The sequence below is a fragment of the Taudactylus pleione genome, unplaced genomic scaffold (assembly GCF_031769625.1).
Source record: "Taudactylus pleione unplaced genomic scaffold, aTauple2 ptg000015l, whole genome shotgun sequence".
In the NCBI taxonomy this organism is placed as follows: domain Eukaryota; kingdom Metazoa; phylum Chordata; class Amphibia; order Anura; family Myobatrachidae; genus Taudactylus; species Taudactylus pleione.
Genome location: NW_028284417.1, coordinates 25,172,529 through 25,189,312, shown reverse-complemented (window position 1 = coordinate 25,189,312; position 16,784 = coordinate 25,172,529). Strand labels below are relative to the sequence as shown.

General features: G+C 41.1%; 2 protein-coding genes across 4 annotated transcripts in view; one reads left to right on the top strand and one right to left on the bottom strand.

Annotated features, from left to right (window-relative positions):
* The window catches only part of ANKRD6 (ankyrin repeat domain 6), a 241,361-nt gene extending 231,636 nt beyond the window's left edge, over window positions 1–9,725 (bottom strand). The window contains exon 1 of the mRNA XM_088472020.1: window positions 9,680–9,725. The gene's annotated coding sequence lies outside the window, so the exon portion shown is untranslated. The remainder of the gene's footprint in view (window positions 1–9,679) is intronic.
* Window positions 1–16,784, top strand: part of RRAGD (Ras related GTP binding D) — an 89,827-nt gene that overhangs the window by 11,315 nt on the left and 61,728 nt on the right. The window contains exons 2-3 of one of the 3 annotated variants that reach the window (XM_088472025.1): window positions 10,496–10,563; window positions 11,914–12,401. The exons of the other annotated variants lie outside the window; for them this stretch is intronic. The gene's annotated coding sequence lies outside the window, so the exon portion shown is untranslated. The remainder of the gene's footprint in view (window positions 1–10,495; window positions 10,564–11,913; window positions 12,402–16,784) is intronic. 3 annotated transcript variants of the gene reach the window in all.

Below are 16,784 nucleotides of genomic sequence, written 5' to 3'. Positions count from 1 at the left end.
GGTGCGCGACATTTATACAAAATGCAACCTGGGAGAAGTGCATGAAAAAGTGGGAAAACCATCCAGGACCCCCAAAAATTACAATTGAGATAGCAGGACCATATTTAAGGCTATTAGTGGCTATAAGAAAAGTACTGGAGGTTTATAAATGGTTCACGTCCGAGAAGCAGGGTACCACAAAAAATTCCAGCCAAGGACCATCCCCAGGGCATCACACGAAAAGGAGAAAAAAGGTGATAGTGAAGTGTAAAGGATAGATGTGTAAAGATAAATCAATAAGGGGCCTATTCATCAACACTAAAATAACGTTTTTAAGGACATTTTCCTTAAATACCGTTATTTTGGTATTCATGAACAGACTTAGCACAGGAGATATCACAGATATCTCCTTGCTAAGTTCCCCTGCGTTAATTTCCACACTCCCCATACATTAGTATGGGGATGTGGAAATTGTGGTATTCATCAAATTCCGAAAATTATGAATTTTCGGAATTTGATGCAGTTACTATTCGCCACTGTGAGGTGGCGAATAGCAGAATCGACTTACCTGTATCCACATGTGCAGGTCCCCCGACGAGTCCCTCCGGCGCTCTGCTCCGTCCTCAGGCTCCGGTGGCTGGTCGGACATGTGTGCTCCCCAGCAGAGCACAAGAAAGTTTAGAAAAAGAAAAAAAAAAAAGTTTTTTTCTTTCTAATCTGTCATGTGGTCTGCTGGGAAACCACATGACAGACCAGCAGGACGGAGCCGGAGGCTGCTGCGCGGACAGGTAAGTCGGGGGGGGGGAGGTGAGCAGAGGGGGAGGGAGGTGGGGGGGGGGCGGGAGGGTACACAAACTTAACGCATCTGTAGGCAGTACTGCGCATGCGCTGGTTTTACAGATGTAACAGCGCATGCGCAGCACTGTTTATAGATGCGATAAGGTAGTGTAGGCAGGGAAAAGTATCTATTTCCCGAAAAGCTGTCATCGCACAAATGACAGCTTTTCGGAATAGATACTTATGGAGAGGTGGAATGATGAATTTCACCTATAATTAGGTAGAACTCCATGCGAGTTCTAAACCTAATTATCTCCATCGAATTTTTAGGTTTAATGAATAGGCCCCTCTGTGTTAATTAAATGTGAAAGAATTAAAATGATATAAATAATAAACAAACAATTAGAAAAGTGATAAAAATATTCTATGTGAATTAAGTGGTGATGCCCTGAAAAAGGTCCAGCCAGAACAACTCCCAAACGTTCACCCAAAATAATTATTGCTACATAATAGTAGCACCCACTCTGGGTCATATAATTACAAATTGGTGTACTGCATGATAACAGCACATGTATAAGCTGAGAGCTAACTCACCTTGGAGGCACCCCAGAAACCTCCACATGGCACTATAAGGACCAGCACCTCCTCCTAATGCTGGCTCCCTTCATGCCTCTCAAGACTGCAAACAAAAAATATGGTGGTTACTCAGATCAGCTTAATGACTTAGCACAGGTGCTTATAAAGGGCGGGGTTTACACTGAACACAGAAAAAAGGGATTTGCCCTCCAGCACACTGTAGCAAAATCAACAAAAAATACTTAAATCCTACATAATAATAGAGATTTAGAGGTATTAGTTACATACATTTGCAAATATATGAATAAGAGCTAGGCCAATCGTCAAGGCTCCTCTATACTGGCATCCCAAACATTAAGGGGTTCACGTCCGAGAAGCAGGGTACCACAAAAAATTCCAGCCAAGGACCATCCCCAGGGCATCACACGAAAAGGAGAAAAAAGGTGATAGTGAAGTGTAAAGGATAGATGTGTAAAGATAAATCAATAAGTGTTAACGAAATGTGAAAGAATTAAAATGACATAAATAATAAACAAACAATTAGAAAAGTGATAAAAATATTCTATGTGAATTAAGTGGTGATGCCCTGAAAAAGGTCCAGCCAGAACAACTCCAGAGGCCCCACTCCCAAACGCTCACCCGAAAATAATTATTGCTACATAATAGTAGCACCCACTCTGGGTCATATAATTACAAATTGGTGTACTGCATGATAACAGCACATGTATAAGCTGAGAGCTAACTCACCTTGGAGGTACCCCAGAAACCTGCAAATGTATGTAACTAATACCTCTAAATCTCTATTATTATGAAGGATTTAAGTATTTTTTGTTGATTTTGCTACAGGGTGCTGGAGGGAAAATTCCTTTTTTTCTGGGTTTCTAAAAGGTGTCAAATGAATGATTTTTACACTTTTTATTAATGGTTGAAAAATTATAGCAAACACGTGTTTATCCAGTAAATTAAAGTCTTTACAGACATTCTGGGTACAGAAAAATGTCTGTATAGTAGTTTTTCAGTGTTTTTATACAAGTTTGTAAAAAGTTAGAATAAACATATTAACCTCTCATCTGCAAGTTCTAAAACCCCTTTCTCATCAATACAACTCCACATACCTGTCCCACATCATTTACACCTCCACGTACCAGTCCCACATCATTTACACCTCCACCTTCCTGTCCCACATAATTTACATCTCCACTTACCTACCCACATCATTTACACCTCCACATACCTGTCCCACATCATTTATCCCTCCACATACCTGTCCCACATCATTTACACCTCCACTTACCTGTCTCACATCATTTACACCTCCACTCACCTGTCCCACATCATTTACACCTCCACTTACCTGTCCCACATCATTTACCCCTCCACGTACCTGCCCCACATCATTTACCCCTCCACATACCTGTGCCACATCATTTATACCTCCACGTACCTGTCTCACATCATTTATACCTCCATGTACCTGTCCCACATCATTTACACCTCCATGTACCTGTCCCACATAATTTACACCTCCACTTACCTGTCCCACATCATTTACACCTCCACATACCTGTTCCACATCATTTACACCTCCACTTACCTGTCCCACATCATTTACACCTCCAACTACCTGTCCCACATCATTTACACCTCCACATACCTGTCCCACATTATGTACATCTCCACGTACCTGTCTCACATCATTTATACCTTCACGTACCTGTCCTACATCATGTATACCTCCACATACAGTACCTGTCCCACATCATTTACACCTCCAAATGCAGTACCTGTCCCACATTATTTACACCTTCACATATACCTGTCCCACAACATTTACACCTCCACATACATGTCCCATTATTGAGATTCTTAGAAAAATTCACCTGAAAACTGACATGTCTTTATTGGCCAAATTATGCTATTTCAACCCCTCCAAGTGCAGGAGTATTAATTGGGAGGGCTGTACCAGAGCTCCTGCTCTGTGTCCCAAATTTTTTACCTACCATGTCACCTGCTCAGGGGAGTGTGCGTAATACATTTCAGAATTTCCTCTGGGATAATCAGTGTAAGTTTGGAATTGGATTGCACATGTAATTCGCAGGACCCACCATTTACCTAATAGGATTGAGCCTAAAGAGGAATGCGATATGATGTGAAATGTTTATTACTCACTAATAATACTATTATTTAGTCTACATTTTGTGATTAGAGGCTCTTTATCTCTTTATCAGAATATGCAGCTGATACATACATTTACAGTGAGATTTTTTACTTTGTTTGCAATATTGAAGGAAGCAGATTTCATTGCTAAAATACTTTATATCAGGGCTAGGCAACTTGTTCACTCCATCTGCTGTGAAACTCCACATTCCTTCATGCCCTACCACAGTTTTTCTGTTATGGTATGCTGGGACATTTAGCTCCACAGCAGCTGGAGTGCCACAGGTTGCCTGCCCCTTCTTTATATCATAGTTACCTATGGTCCTATGATGACTCCCAAATTAGGGAAAGACCTCCCACACACCTGGGAACAGGCAATTCTCAGGTCAGAATTCTGATGCCGGCATCCCGACAGGGTTAGGATACCGACAACTGTTGGGAAGTATCCTAACCCTACCCCTAACCCTCCCTCCCCGCACCCTAAACCTAACCTCCCCCCTAGTGCCTAAATCTAAATCCCCCCCCTAGTGCCTAACCCTGTCCCTCCCCCTAGTGCCTAACGCTAACCTCTAACCCTCTCCCTGACCCAACTACTTGCCCCGTTGGGCTGCCGGCGCCAGCATCCCTATAGCCGGGATTTCAAATACCTCCCCTATTGTATGTTTATTGTTTTTGAAGTGTATATAATCTATTACTAAGTACAGTGCATTGGGAGAGTGCTGTGTTATTATGTGTGTGCTTTATTCACTTACACTTTATAGGTTGTATTTTGTCTCATATTTTGCCTCTTCCCTAACTACCATGGCTTGGACACACATACTCACATGTCAATCTTGGTGGAACTCACCTACCCGTTCATTGTATATTTTTTGAGAGAGAGGTGGGAGACCTGGAGGTCTACGAACAGAACATTATCAAAAGGAATTCAAATAAATTTAATAGAGACAAAAGAGAGTTCTTGATGGGAAACATATTAAAATGTAGTAGTCCAGGGGCTTATGCGAGTCTATTATCATTTTAAAGGCTAAACCAAGCTGGATTAGCCTTTACAATGATTGCCACTTTAAAAATACGGGGATACTCACATAAATCCCTGAAGCGGCTGAAGATCGGAACCTATTACAGTTAGCCCAAAGAGTCTATTCCTTTTCTCTTTGTAACGCCAATATTTTATATGTATGTTGGAGTTTTAGATATGCATTATAATTGATAAATAAAAATAAAGTTTTACTAAGAGTTCCCCACTGCAAGGTTCTTTTCCCTCAATAGCTCTTTATCTAGACTTTAACATTTAATTAATCAACTGTTAGATCTAATGGTTGCCCTTCACACATTAAGTGTAGGAATGATAGGTGGGCGGAATCCATGTTTCAAGTGATGCATGCTTAATTAACGTATGAATGTCCAAGCTTGAATGAGTCCTGTGCCAACACATCCGGTAGAGTTGGACGGAATTTGCATCTAAATAGCTAGAGCAAAAGGTGTCTCTAAGAAAGAAAACACATCTTGCTTAGCTTGTAGATCCACGCAAAATGTGTTTAGCTCAGAAAGGGTAGCGTACGTGCTGCTCTGGTAGTGAACAGTGGCATATATGCCTGGTTCATGCCAGATAAGGCCAGCTCAGGCAGTGTAGCTACACTGTGGCAGTAAGTACACAGCAGTCCCATTACAATAGTAATAGCATAAGTGGGAGGGATTTAGAAGCATTTAGTGAATCAAAAGTGGGTGTTGATCATCATCGTCAGTTTGCACCATGGTTGAGCACCTGCAGTGTCTTGTGGTCAGCCCTTACTGTACTTTGCCTGCACTTCAATGCACATTAAAACTTTTTGTTCCCATACACAAGTGGTTAAACACAAAATGCTTGCAGTTTGCAGAATGTCCCAATATAAATATTATTTAGCAAATTGTGATTCCATCCAACTCTACATGAGCCCGAAAGATGCACTGGTATTTTACAGGTCATGATGTACACTCTGTTTGAGAGGAAGGACAGGAATGAAGCACTAACTTGGAAGCCTTGTTTGGCAAATAAATAACATTTAAAGTGAAGGCAGGTCATCACCTGTGCATTTTAAATAAGAGCTCTTGAGACTGCAATTACAAGTTTCTCACGATGTGCCTGGAATGTAATGTGACCTATTTGATGCTTGACTAGCCACGAGTTCACAATTCTTGACAAAACATAAAGGGAAACTACACTCCAATCGTAATTACTTTTCCAACATGTTTACTTTTTCCTTACATTATTTATATGATTAACTTGTAAACGTTTGCAACTCTTTGCCCAATAACCAGTTACAGTATGTGCTTGTTAGCTAAACATTTTTCAGATAACAAGATGGAGTTAAACCTTCTATAATACGTGTTATTCTATAATTTGTAATTGAAATAAAATTAAAATAAGTAGTATGAACAAAAGGTGACTGAGTTTAGGTGTAGTGAGGGTTGAGGAGCTAGCAGTTAATAGGTTATCTTTAAGGTATATAAGCTTTTCCCCTGCAACCTCTTCCTCAGTTTTTTTTTTGCATTAAACATTTTTAGAAAATCTATAACACTCTGAACATATCAGCAAAATTCCAACAAAATCAGAATAACATACAGTATCAAATATATCACAAATGGAAAATCAAAGCAAAATACAAAATAAACACCAAATCACAGACAATATCACAAACAAATCAGAAAATAATTAAAAACAACAGAACAGAAAAAAAAACTGAGAACAGAAAGGAAGAGGGAGGGAAAGAGAGAGGGACCACCCAAGATAATATCAAAAGAACTAATTCAGCAATAAGGCACGTTAACAAATAACCCGAATGTGGCCTGAATAGGAGGGAGATTCTTTGAATAGGAACCAAGGTCCCCAGATATCACTAAACTCTCTAAATTGAGTAGCTCCAGACATCATAAGATCACGCAAAGACATATAGAATTCCAATCTGGAGAACCACTCCGCTATGGTTGGAGGTGTCGAAGATCTCCAGTGGACTGGAATTACAGCCTTGGCTGTACTGTTGAGATGTTTCAAAATCAATTTAATATAGGATGACACAGAACTATCAATCTTATTAAGGAGCCAGAAAGTAGGTTCTGAGCTAACTTCCTGGCCTACAATCTCTTTAGATAAAAAGATCACCGAGTTACAGAAGGGACATAGAGAAGCACATTTCCACCAGATATGGAGAGGGAAACCAACAGCTGAGGCACATCTCCAACATGTAGCAGAGACTCCAGAGTATATTTTAATAAGTACTGAGGGGCATCTGTACCAACGGGTAAGAACATTAAACTAAGTCTCCACTAGCAAATAGCTAACTGAGCAGGACATAGTGGTCTGAAAGATCTTTTCCCAAACTTTAGGGTCTAGTTGTATATCCAGATCTCTTTCCCAGTCAGATTTAAAGTGTGGCAACATGGAAAATGTGTCCTTTATGAGAAGTTTATATCCAGAGGAAAGAAAATGTTGAGGATGAGACTGGGACTGACACATCAATTCAAATTAAGTTGGGAGTCTATGAGCATCCTGGATCAAATTACCAGACAAAAAATGTTGAATAGGGAGGTATCTCCAAATTTCGGAGGCTTGTAGATGACAAGTCTCTTGGAACTAATGAAAAGAGAGCACACCAGATGAGAATACCAGCTGGCCGACACATGCCAACCCAGCCTGTATCCAAAGGTGGAAGGAGGAGGAGGTCACCCCTGGGGGAAAATCGGGATTATGAAAGAGGTCATAGGAGAGAGTGAAGAAAGAACACATAGTCTCTTCCTTAAGGATTTCCAAAGAGTCAGGGTCAGGCCTACAGCAGGGTGGGTAACAGATGGAAGGTTCGGTCCACCAGACTCAGCTGGCAGTTCCTGTTTTGCAGGGTAAAGCTCCAGCTAGGGGCTGATGTGAGAGCAGCTTCGAAGGGATTATACTGGCGCTCTCTCTACATGCAACACAGCTGCTGGCCATTACAGATGATGGCAGCCAGCAGCAGGAAGTATAATCTTGACTAGGCTATGCTGCCTAATGAGAGAGGGGGGGGGGTGACTAGATCTACGACAACGGCCTCCTCTCTCACCTTTATCAAAAGGGTCAGAGATGAAGTGGATATGCCCAGGTCCTACCCATAACCAGAAGGTTAACATGCTGTGGTAAGGCTGATCATCAGACAACCCAGTGGAATCGCAACACATGGTACAGAACAGCACCTGAAAAGAGGATCTACTGATGACTGCTGAGAAGTGCATCTCTTCCCACTCCTCACCCAGACTCCACTTGGCTGGAAGTCTGGGATAAGTATCTGACAAGCCTTAATTTTTCTAATCAGATATTTATTGTATTTTTCTGTATGTATGCTGTGTGATTTCTCAGTATAATACTGTGCTTTGTGTACTAATTTCTTCTTATTGATATTTCTGTTAAAAATGTCTGAAAAGGGGGTACTTCCAAAGCCAAACCTGGAGGAGTGGACAATTTTGTTCACGTTGGCAGTCTAAGTGACCTAACAGGGACAAGCAAGCTCACTGTGCTGCTTTCGAGGATACCCGTGATCCATGACTGGTTACGAAGGTTTCCGCTGGCCCTGTGTTGAAACCAGCTTTGGCTAAGTCTTTTGCTCCTTCCATAGCTTATGTTATGCGAGAGGAGTTGTCTAATTTTGTGTCTAGTCAGCGAAACAGAATTGTTGATACTCAACTGGGTTTATCTAAGATGGAAGAGAGTGGTACACAGTACACAGACAGTTTTTCTTCTGGGAGTCCGGGACCTTGGGATCCACGGGAATATGCCAGACAGGATGCGGCTTGGGAACGGCTGCTACTCACCTCCGTACCGGCGTCCTTGGGCTTAGGTGTTCATTCGCTTTGTTTTCTTATGTCATAAGGTAAGATGGTGATGCAGTCTGAATGTCTATAGTCACTATGTCGACAGTGACTGTGTAGACTTCAGAAAGCTGGTCTGAAACAAGTTAAATTCTACTTACAGCATTTTAACTGTGTGGACATTATAGCTATAAACATGCTGCTGTATGCAAATGTTTAAAGGTATAATGCCTGCACGGTTAAAATGCTAGAAGTAGAATGTTAAACATGTTGGGTTTTCGGCACCAGCTCTCTGTGCAAGGCAAAGAAATAGGAGCATTTGCTCAAAATGCAATATGCAAATGGCGCACATTTTCATGTTTATAAATTATATTGCTTTTGTAAATGTGTTACAAGTGTGTGTATTTCCCATAAGTAATAGTATGTGTGTGTGTGCTTTTTGCTGTGCACGTGTATCCTTATAGAATTCTTACATAGCATAGGCAAACGCAGGGGGGGGGTTTCTGGTTGCCTGGAAACCCCTCTCCCCAGCCCACACCATGACCAGAATAGAAATATTAATATTATAGAATTTTACTAGTGCTGCATGTTCTTTTCAGTATCACAAATTAAATAATTAGCACCACTTGTTGATCTTTTAACATGTGTCAGCCAGAAATAAATACTCCACTGCACCAACTAGGAGATCTGGAAAACATGCACTGCTAAAGAAAATCAATAGGGTTAATTATTAATACTGTATAATAATACACTATAGAGATCATAAGGAGACCAATATGTACATACTGTACATGTCCAGGGCAGTGCTAGGTTCTTCTGCTGCTCCCCCAGACTCCCGAACTTGCTCCAATGCTCTGGAATGGTTGCCACATATGAAATAAATACATTCAGCTCAGGCAGGATGGCCCTACAGCTGCATCTAATGGCATACTGTGATCGCTGGTCCTGTATATGATGGAATTATGACACAATACACTTTGTATGACACATATTAAAGCTGGATAAGTGCTAATTATGCTCTATTCATGGACTGGCCACACTCACTCTAAAATCAAGCATTTGGAAACCCCCCTCTAGAAATCCTGCGTTTGCCACAGCATAGTGTGAATTAATGTAAACATAATGGTGAAGTCTAATACTAATGTTGATTTTAGCTTGTTTGTAATGTGTTTGAGGCAAATTGTGCCCTTGTCAGCAGCATTGTGCCTCTCTATGACTGTATACTGGGCACTCTGGTGCACAAAATAACATTGCCCAGGAAGAAGCAGTGGTGTGTATCTGTTTGTGATTCAATCATTGCTGTTGGTCATGTGATGCAGAATGTGGAGAACTGCCACAAGTGTTTTCTATATAAAAAGATAATTAAAGGAAAACTTACAGAGAAATGAAGGACACCAGCAGGGACTGGCGGAGGCACGCCACACATAGCCCTGTTCAATACTCAGTTCTGCTCTTATGAGGAGGAGCTGCAACAGTTATTCCCACCTGAGATTCTCCCTGGCCTTCATGTACAGGACACAGATACGAAACCAGTGTATCAGTTCCAGCCTGGTGAGTAACAACCAGTTAAAATTATAATATGTCATTCATTTTTTGTTTTACAAAGGACAATTATTAAGGACTGATTGTAAGACAAAGAATCATAATGCTTCAGTCTCACCTATACACAATACTAATGAAAACATGTTAAAACAAAAACAACCACAATTAATCTTCATTAAACTTGTTTTTTTAGCAAGATCCATTAAATTGATGTTCACTCTGAACCAAAAACATAAGGAAAAGTGATTCAATTAGGCGCGGGGTTCACCCACAGCTAATTGAACGTGCTGCCAGAATCAATTAGCTGCATTAACCCATTGTGCCTAGTCCTAGAGGGTGGAGTTTTCCTCACAGCTTGAGGAGCTGATAGGAAAAATCTGCATTAAAATGTAGACTCCTGCATAATGTTCCAGCACTTTGCACGGAATCTATAGGTTAGCGCACGTTAACCTTGGGTTCACCACACAAAGAAAATACAGAATAACTGAATAGCTCCGGGTGTGAGACACGGAGCTTTCCCCCTGGAGTGGCTGTGATTTTGGCCCTACTATCCCAACCGTATTTATATTTTATTGTTTTTTGTTGACATTTTTTTTTAAATTATGCAGATATCTAGTGTTGTTTTTTAATGTTTCTTTTCTTTTTTTCCCAGCTCCACCACAAGATGCAAGCCCACATCCAGCAGGCCACAAACTCAAGAGGATGATGGTGTAATAGCTGGTAAGTTGTCCTAAAACGAAAATGTTCAAAACAAATTAATACATCAATGTAATAAACACATTCCCTTCAAACTGAACACACCGGGCTAAATGTAATAGAGTGAGAGTATACAAAATGTGAGAGTTTAGTAGTAAACTCTCACATTGGTTGAGTTTTATCTTCAAAAAGGGAAAACATCTGAATGAGAATTTAAATCGTGAGTTTTTTCTGCCTGAAAAACATGCGAGTTTGCTCTGTTGATTTGTTCGCAGACTCTATTACATTGGCTGAGTTTAAAAAGTGTGAGAGAACTCTCACATTTTCTAAACTCTCACCCTATTATATTTGGCCATAAGTGTCAAATCACTAATGTACATATAAAATGATCAGCTATAATCAAGTGTTTCTTATTTTTCATAATAATCTATGTTATCCTTCATGGTTTAAATAATTGCTGTGGAATCCATTTTTACCTTATACATATTGCATCACAATAATGTCCAATGCCATGGGTTTTTTTTTTGGACTTGCCTTGTACAATCCTCAAATGTGTATTTTGTTTAGTAATTGATTTGAAGCACACACATGCACGCACATATACTTATAGCAAAAAGGGTATTCTAATAGTGCAAGTTCATGACCTGTAATCGAGTTTCAGTAGGTCCTTTTATTTAATTTCAGAAATGCAACTCCCCTCGATTACCCTTCCTCAAGGGATTGATGAACATGTAATAAAAAAATATAGAAATATATGTTGCCATTTACTTTATAGAAAATGTTGCATAGAAAATATCATGAAGATGGAGACCATCTAAACAAGGAATAAATACCAATATATTATTGCCATTTGTTTACATAGGTTATACTTTTAAATAATGCTTACTTTTATCTGAAATATATTTAGGTGCAATAGAACTGTAATGTATTAGAAAAAACTTTGTTTATAGTCTAATCAAATATGCTAATGAGCTAATGTCACAATAAAATGACAACCAATAAACCAAGTGTTACACCCCCTGATGAAGTCTAAATGACGATGCTGGTGAGGCTAATGAGAGCAACACAGCAAGAGCAACACTTAAGGAGAACGAGGTTTGAAGAACCTCCATCCGGAAATAACTATACTGCAAAGCCAGAGCAGCAGTTTTCATCACAGTGGGGGCTCCAAAATGGCTTGTTTATGATATTCTACTTTGTTTCCTAATTAATATATACGTATTTATAGTTTTGTGAGTAAAGACTTTCTGGTTTGACATATTTCAAAATCTGGACCCCCATGTTTCTTTTATAACACAAAACAAGCTCCATATTGTGTTTTTGTAACAAAAAAAAGCTGCAGTGCAATACTTACACATTTATTTGTCTTGTAAGGTCCATTACATGCCATCCCAAGATGTCCACCACAAGTACAGCCTGAGGACCAGCAGCAATAGGAGGATATCTTCAATACTTCTGTGGAGGAACAACAGTCTACAGAGAAGACCACATCAGAGTATATTGAGGCCACAAAGGAACAACAACAGTCTATTCAACAACAAAAAGAACCTTCTATGCCCAGTATGTATGGGACATCAGATGTTTTCAGAAAATTACAATTTGACTTAACTAACTAAACATTTAAAAACATAACAACACAACTAAAAAACTGGCATATGCCACAACAGCATCCCTGATTACCAGAACAAGACTCACCAATACTTACCAGTATCAAGTACGCCTACATCAAGTAGCCAACATCAATAACTGCTGCAGCTACTCCACCAAGATGGAATGTGAGGACCCGGAGAGAACAGAGGAGAGGACTGACATGGGGATCTGATCTTGAGGAATAAACCAAAAAGAAAATATAAGCTATTAATGTAATGTTATGACTATCATACATTTGTCTATTCCATTTTGTGTAAAGTAAACATTATGTATTGTCATATTTTGCATTCTTTATTTGACCAAAAACCATATAGAACATACTTTATTACAAAACTTAGCAGTTATTTACACTACAGCTGGCAAATTTACAAAAATAAGACTAAACCCATCTAATATATTTTAATGTCACCTCAGGCATTTCTCAAATTCCAATTTTTGGAATAAACTTTTTTTTAAAACCAAAATAAAGGCTATACTGAGCAAAGCAAGTACCGTCGATATGGGGGGGCGTGGCCACGGAGAGCATGCTGTAGCACGTATCTGGTTGAGCTCTCCGGACCACTATATCCTGTGCATTCATCCTGACTGCTCCCCCGGGACTGAAAACCGGCGTGGGGCCAGCGGAAGGTGCGGTGACAACAGAGAGCAGTGGTTGAGGGGACAGTTCGGCTGACTTACCCGGCCACGAGCTGCGATGGTGAGACGGGGCCGGATCACGTGCACCGCCGGCGCCATCTTCCCCTGACGGACCAGTTTCTGCGCGGCGGCTCCTCTGTGTCGGGAGGGAGCACATCCATCTGAGCAGCCAGCGGCAGAGTGGTGACTCATCATACAGCCTCCCAGCGTGGCAGACGTTGAGACTTCCCCGCACAGCGTGAGCGCTCAGCTCGGCTCTCTATACTGCAGGGCTGTGTGTGCTATAGCTGCAGGGTGACTCATGCGGCTCCAGTTCACAGTTTTGCACCCTGTCTCCTGGTGGCAATTACTATTATAAGCACAGTGCCTGTGTGCGCCTCATATAAAGAATATTATAAAGCAGGAGGAGGTGTTCCATATATTCACACCTGTATAATACAGTACATTGCCATATTCTACAATAAATAGCTCCTCCCATCTATGTTCATGATGGGAAAGAATTCAGCTGCTGCAGCTAAACTGGAAAAGTTCTCCAGAGTACCTCCTGCCCAATCCACTTCTTCTGCACAGGGAGACAAATCCCCTCCTACATCCCCTGCAGAATCAGCAACCTCAGTTGAGTCGTCTAACGCTGCGCTTCAACGTGTTCTTGAGGTGGTGACGGCTTGTGAGACTAGGTTGTCAGAGAAGATCGGGAAAGTACAGTCTGACCTCTCAATTATACACCATGACCTGCAGTGTGTGCGTGAGAGAGTTGGTGAGGTGGAGACTCGCACTTCCACTTTGGAGGATAAGATAACTCCTTTAAGCGTCCGTGTTGACTCTATGGATTCCCAGCTTATTTCCATACAGAGGAAAATGTCCGACATGGAGGGACGCCTAAGGCGTAATAATGTCCGTTTTGTGGGGTTGCCAGAGGAGGAGGGAACCAATCCTGAAAAATTCCTGGAAAAATGGCTGGCTGATACATTCGGATCTACCTCTTTCTCATCTTATTTTACAATTGAGAGAGCTCATCGGGTGCCATTTAGACCCCTGCCGCCTGGGGCACCGCCGCGTACTCTAATAGCGAAGTTCTTACATTTCCGCGATCAAGACACTGGACCTCATTCAGAGCCGGACGCTATCAGTCGTTCGCTCGTACGCATTCGATTGTTTTAAACCACGCATGCGTCCGGTTCTCATTGCGCATGTGCGGACGGATCATTGCGGGCATTTTTCGTTCGCTCGTATACACAGTGAACAGGAAGTGACCTATGTCATTTGATTGACAGAATGTTCCATTTATGGGTGGCAACGGGGGTGGAGATGAGAAAACGTAGGCGTGGCAAGGCGTTTTTTGGGTGTACATGTATTATCTTGTGCGAACGTCCAATGTGGACGCTATTTTGTACACGTCACTGTGTGATCCAATTTCCATTAAGACTGCTCACTCAGCTTGTGGTCTGGTATAGTCTACCGCAATGACGATGGTCTCCTCGTTCTTCCCTGGACTCATCGATGATGTTGCGATTAATCAAGTGAGGCAACAAAAACAATTAACTTTTAATAGCTAAACAGCTTGTAAGGTGTTTAGCAAATAAACCTTTTTTAGTAGCTAAAAACCGAACACAGGTGAACTACTCAGCTGCTAATTTCTGGGGCATACAATCAATTAGCTAACAAATTTTTTTCGTTTTTTGTGTGCTTTTGGCATATTTGTAAGTGTTTATTTTTAATGCAAACAATATTGTACGCATGTTTGGTTTTTTCAATTTTATTTTTTGACCAAGAAAACACTCGTCCTTTTGTTTTTGGATAATTGTTAATAAAAACTCATAAATTGTTTTTGACCCTTTTTTTGACCAAAAAATATTAAATATTTCTATTTCCGTTGTATTGTTTGTAAGTTTGTTAGAGGGATTACCTTTTAACCAGTTTCTGAATAAATCAACAATAGAATTTGGCAAATTTGGTTCCAAAGTTTATGTTTTTTTTTATTTTTTGGGTTTAAAGTTTTTTTTAAAGTAAACATATTTTTTTTCAGGGAACAAAATGTAGAAATCATTTTGGCCACACCCCAACAAAATAAGTGGCATTTGAACACAAATAAAACAAATAAAAACAATTCACAAGAAAGGAGAGGGAGGTTTTTGGCATGCAGGAATATGGCTCAAACACAGAGATGGATTGTGGGGAAATTAGCCAGTGCTGTCATCGCCTTTTAGGCCGTTTGGCCGGGGGTTGGAGGGAGCCTGAACGGGTCCGGGAAGTCCTTCGGCTGGGCTGGCCAGAGGCAGATGTTGTGGCTTCTGGACTAGGCATAGGGCTAGGCACATTTGGAGGGATGGCTGTTGTTGTGCCAGAGGTGGAGGGTCCTGATGTTCCGGCAGGAAGGAAGGCCGGCTCAAACATGTGCTGGCAAACGAGCTGCTCCAGGGCATTTGCTATTTGCACGTTGGCCCCAGTATTTTCCGCGAGGGCCTTAGCAATGGTCACGTTGGCCGCAGCACTTTGCTCCAGGGCGTCCGCCACCCGTAGCAGATTGGCGTCCATCCTCAGCAGAATCTCGGTGAGCTGATCCGCTTTAACATTGAGATCAGTGAGGAGGGCGACTGCCTGCGAGGGGGAATGCCCTGGACTGTCTGCCACAGGGTCCCCAGCCGGATCTACTGCTTCCTCCCCTGCAGAGCCAGAAGAAATTCTGCAGCCAAAGCTCACCTCTGGAGCAGACTCATCCACCTGTGTCTCTGTGAGAAAAAAGAGAAAAGAGTAAAATTATAATCTAGATATTGTCAAAAACACATTTCTGAGTTGGTAACATTACAACACTTACCTGGGGCAACATGAGGAGCCGCAAAGTCTGGCATGTCAGTATCCATGTTCGACATGCCAAACACCTCCTCATCCTGCACATACCCCTGGGCCAGCTCCTCCAAATCTGTGAGCTCAAGTGACACAGGGGTGGGACCCCCACCTGTCCCCCCTGCATGCCTAGCCCTATCAGCCAGTTTTTGTTTAAGCCAATATTTGAAGTCGCTCCATCTGTTGGTTTAAAATTTGGCATTATTCCTGCAGTATTTTGACCTGTAAACACTTTTTACTAAAATGTAGTTTTTACGTACCGGCGTTTGACCTCCCGGGTTGAACGTTCAAACTCACCCACACCATTGACAGCACTGGCTATGTCGTCCCACAGTTTCCATCTCTGGGTTGCACCCATATTCCTTGGTGCCTGTGCCAGGTTGTCATTGCACATTTGCACCAAAACCTCCATCTCCTTCCATGTGAATTGTGGCAGCCTTTTTTTTTTTGGCCCTAGTTTGCCTACTAGGGCCAGCAGCTTCTTCCATGGCATCCTCCACACCTTTTTTTTACAATGTTAAAAATTTTTTTTAGTAAAATGTTTTAAAATGTAATGTTAAACATACGCATTTTCCCATCAAAAATAAAAACACTTACATGGTGCCTGTTGGCCAGTACTTTGCTGCTCTGTACTCACTGTTTTTTCTCAATGTAGCAGACCGATTTTCGCCTTCAGTGACGTTTTTAGACATGCGTCAGCATTATTCGGCCGCATCATTCCTTGTGCGCTCCTATTGTCCGTCCTTAATTTGAGCGGGAAAATGAAGCCTATTTATGGCTTGGTGTGACTCGAGTCGAGGTGGCATTTTATGATTGTTGGAGGTTTTGTGGTGTAGTGGATTGTTGGTGATTTGTGGTTGTGTAGAAGGAGTAGTTTTTTTTTTTATATTTTTGCTTTTTTTCTTACTTGTTTTTTTTCTGTTAGCATTTTTGTATTTTTTTTGGCTTTTTTTATTTGAATTTTTGAGTAAGTATTTCAAAAATCCACCTAAAAAAATAATAGTAAATAGTTTCCAATTTTTTTTAATAATTTTTTTTTTTTACAGTTATTTTGGCAGTGACCCAGTGACGTTTTATAACTTTGGGATATTTGTCTGTTTTTGGTAAGTGTTTTT